Genomic DNA, 4026 nt, shown 5'->3' with positions numbered 1-4026 from the left:
CTGAAACCCTGTCTCTGGAGCTCACACTTTCACCAAAGCAAGCTGATTACCCATCTGAGAATCCCCCTCTCCACACCAGACGTCCCTCTCCTTAGTTATTCTAGCAAGAGTACAAGGGCTTTCTTATAATTATTGCCATCTGCAAGGAGTAAGGAGATTTTTTTAATGGTTAAGGGATGAATCCCCTCTCAGCTTTGTAGGCTGTCTAACATATCACAGGGTAATCGTTATGCCAGTGGTGGCAGATGGGACAACTTTCTTTGATGCCTTCTCATATACATCCCTTCCTCTGAATGCATCATAAGTCCCCAAGGCTATAATTCTGTTCCTATTCTGAATACTCTTCAACCATTTTCTATTTGGCCTAAAGCTGGAGCAATAACAAGAGAGGAACTGGTGTTTCCTACAACTGGGGGTGTCAGGCGATGACAGTGACTGGTGGTTTGGTTTCCAACACTGTCTCTTACTCTTCCCAGCCTGTCTTCCTACATTTTCTTCCTTATGGTCCAGGCGTCTCACTGAAAGCCTAGGTATGGTTCAAAGAACTAAGTTTTACAGAAGTTCTCACCTTACCCTATGGATCTTTTGGGCTGTTGTTAATTCTTTCTAAAATAACAGATCAGAGCCCCAGGGGCATGGCCTCTCACTCCAGAACTACCTCCATCATCTGCAGAACTCTCCCAAGGCCTCTCTGTCTCCATCTCTTCCTCTCCATGCTCTAGGGTGAACTAGAAGTTTCTAGAAAAATGAGCAGCAGTGCTCTTGGTAGCACTTTGGAAACTTCGCTAGCTGCCCAGGAATGACAGGAACAAATTTTTGTGTCCCCTTTTGTTTTCAACTTGGATTTTATTTATTGGGATCTGAACTACTCATTGTGCTATGGCAGAAAGTATTTAAGCTTTTGTTCATTTATTTGTAGGATAATACATACTGTGTGAGTATGGGGTGGGAGTTGTGCAGTTTTTGAGTTTTGGGGAATGTTTGCCATATAGATATGACGTTATTTTCCAGGAGTTATTTTTTGTTTGTTTGTTTATTGATTTGTTTTTTTTGAAATGGGTCTCCATATGCAGTTCAGCCTAGCCTTGAACTCACTGGGTTGGCCTCAAAGTCACGTTAATCCTCATCCTCAAAAGTGCTGGGTTTATAGTCATTAACTATCATACCAGGCCAAGGCGCTATGTTTCAGTATCATGACCTTTTTTCTTGAAAGCTAATTTTGATGAGGGCAAAATATATGGGTATTTGAATATTTGAGTGGAGGAAGGAACCAGAATGAAAGGTATAAAGGGTTATTGTTTTCTGAACCAGCTTTTTTCCTATTTTTATACATGAATCATCCAATTAATTGCTATTCGTTGATTATGTTCTTGCTGATAAGATTACAATAATTAAATATGCAATATTTGGATAATTTTGAAAAATTTCTACATACTAAAATTATTTCACATCTACTAATATGTCTTACATATCCATTTATGAGTTCCTCATTGTTACTCATTTAAAATTGTGTTCTTGATTTTTGTATGACTATTAAGCTTTTTCAGAATCTTTACAACTGCTTTTTGAATATGATTATAGCTATTCAAGATTACAAATCAGATTTGCTTCCAGTTTTTTAATTCTTAAATAACATTTTCTGGGGAAGGCAGAAACAAGGGGAAAAAATGAGAACCAAGATCTGTCATGTAAAGGTACAAGATCCCAATAATGAATGTAACTGTCCTGTATACCTAAAATGTACCAATAAACTCAATGAGAGAAAACAAACAAACAATCTTCTGCCCCACTAGTTCAAAAGAAAGTGAATATATATGTTAATCTATATTATAATCATGTAGCATGACCAGTTCTATTCAAATTTTAATGCTTATCAAATTTTCTTTTTGTGAAAATTACTCATTTTCAACATACTTTAATGGCCAAATTGTATAATTAAGGTCATGCTAACTCATCCAATTAAGGGCAGGTCCTCAGGATAAGCTCAGAAGTCATGCAACGCCTTTTAATATTTTAATTCACTCATAGATATAACGATTTCCTGATTGAGATCAAAATGCATGGCTCCTGAATATACCTGAGAGGTAGAGAAAATTCAGAATAGTATTATAGGGAGTAAATAAGAGTCTAATTTAAAAGGACAGATTTAAAAAGAATATCTAAGAAGATTATGCTTGAAAATGCAATCCTGTCCATACCTCTAAAGCCATCCACAGCTTCTGTTCTGACTTTATCTCTTCTGATGCTCACTCAATCATGCATATTCCCTCTGGCTTAGCCACATTAGCTCATGGGCCTTCTTGAGTATGACAAATATGCTATTACCTTGGGGACTTTATAGCCTGGGTTTTTATTTTTCTACCCATCAATAGGGATTTTTCCCCACTCTTTTTTTAGATCTCTATTCAGAGGCAACAAGTGCACAGAGGCCTCTCTACATAAAAAGATTAACTCATGATAAGAAAGGTAATCATTAAGCAAAACACATAAATGATGGAGGAGGGAGAAGTTAAGACAGGGAGGGTAGTTTTTCTTTATATATATATATAAACTTCTGCTCAGTTTTTCTTTTTATATATATATATTTTTTATTTTTACATTTTAGATATACAATACAGGTAGTCATCATTGGGATCCTGTACCTTTACATGACTTATCTAGGTTCTTATTTTTTCCCCATTCCCCATCCTTCCCTATTTATAAAGACTTTGTTTCCCTTTTTTCCTTTTCTCTTATTTTTTCTCTTCCCTTTTTACCTTTCCCCTACCCCTCCCATTTGCCCAACAACTTTAGAACTTTCTTCCTATTATAAAATATCAGTTATACATTTTGACCCTTATTTACACTTTACAAAAATATGGAACACTTCACGAATTTGCATGTCATCCTTGAGCAGGGGCCATGCTAATCTTCTCTGTTTCATTCCACTTTTAGTATATGTGCTGGTGAAGTGAGCACTGCTCAGTTTTTCTTGTGAACCTAAGACTGCTTGAAAACTTAACTCTTAATTTATTTAAAATTGTAAAATATGACCTTTTACATGTTCAAATAGAAAACTAAAAGTAGGCTCAAAGTAAAACAATAGGAAAAGCCAGCACATTGAAATAGCAGACAGAAGAAATCCTATAAAGTTGACTTTAATAACTAGAAAAGTAAAATATGAGATACAGGGAGGGTTGTCATGATACAAAATTCAATCTTCCAAGAAGACATAACAGTTGCTGTCTCAAATATTTATCTCAGAAAAAGGAAAAATGGGAATAATTTTGCCTCTTAGTTGCAGTGGTGGTTAATGAAAGCACACATGATGAAATTAGCACAGGACTATCTATACATTATATTAACATCCATTTCCTGCTTCTGACTTTATCCTACAGCTACACAGGCTGGAATGATTAGAGTAAATAGTAGGAAGTTCATAGAACCTCTTTATATTATCTTTGCCATTCTATAGAAAACTGTAATTTTCTTAAAAGAAAAACTTGCAAAAAATAATGCTAGTTGATAAAGGAACTTTTTTAAAGTGTGGTTTATGTCTTCTGAGTTATCTCTAACAGTCCTGCCAGCTGCTGCCTCATGATCCCTGAGGAACTTCCTTAAAGCTCCTTTCTGTAAGCCCTGCCAGCTGTCACCTGGTGATTCCTGGTGACTGCCTTCAAACCTTGCTAGCTGTGCCTTCCTGGCCACCATTAGGCATTTGAAAATAGCCCCCTGCAGATGGTTATATTGAAGATGCTCTTTTCACTATGCCTTACTAATGTACTTATGAGATAAGATTTGGCCTTTCTTTCTTTTTCTTTCTTTCTTTCTTTCCTTCTTTCTTTCTTTCTTTCCTTCCTTCCTTCCTTCCTTCCTTCCTTCCTTCCTTCCTTCCTTCCTTCCTTCCTTCCTTTCTTTCTTTCTTTCTTTCTTTCTTTCTTTCTTTCTTTCTTTCTTTCTTTCTTTTTTTCTGTACCGGGGATCAAACTCAAGTGCAGCACCTCTGGGATCTGTCCCCAGACTTATTTAATTATGTTTTAAGAAACT

The 4026-nt window shown here is 36.1% G+C and overlaps 1 non-coding gene across 1 annotated transcript; it reads right to left on the bottom strand.

The window, feature by feature from the left end:
- Nucleotides 1-2851: 2851 nt before the first annotated feature.
- LOC117285031 lies at nucleotides 2852-2958 on the bottom strand. The gene has a single exon (XR_004516046.1). It is a non-coding gene; the product is annotated as a U6 spliceosomal RNA (small nuclear RNA).
- Between the last annotated feature and the right edge of the window lie 1068 nt (nucleotides 2959-4026).

This window comes from Fukomys damarensis, unplaced genomic scaffold, assembly GCF_012274545.1.
Source record: "Fukomys damarensis isolate Sample0158 unplaced genomic scaffold, DMR_v1.0_HiC HiC_scaffold_5, whole genome shotgun sequence".
Classification (NCBI taxonomy): Eukaryota; Metazoa; Chordata; class Mammalia; order Rodentia; family Bathyergidae; genus Fukomys; species Fukomys damarensis.
This window is presented reverse-complemented; position numbering and strand designations above follow the sequence as displayed.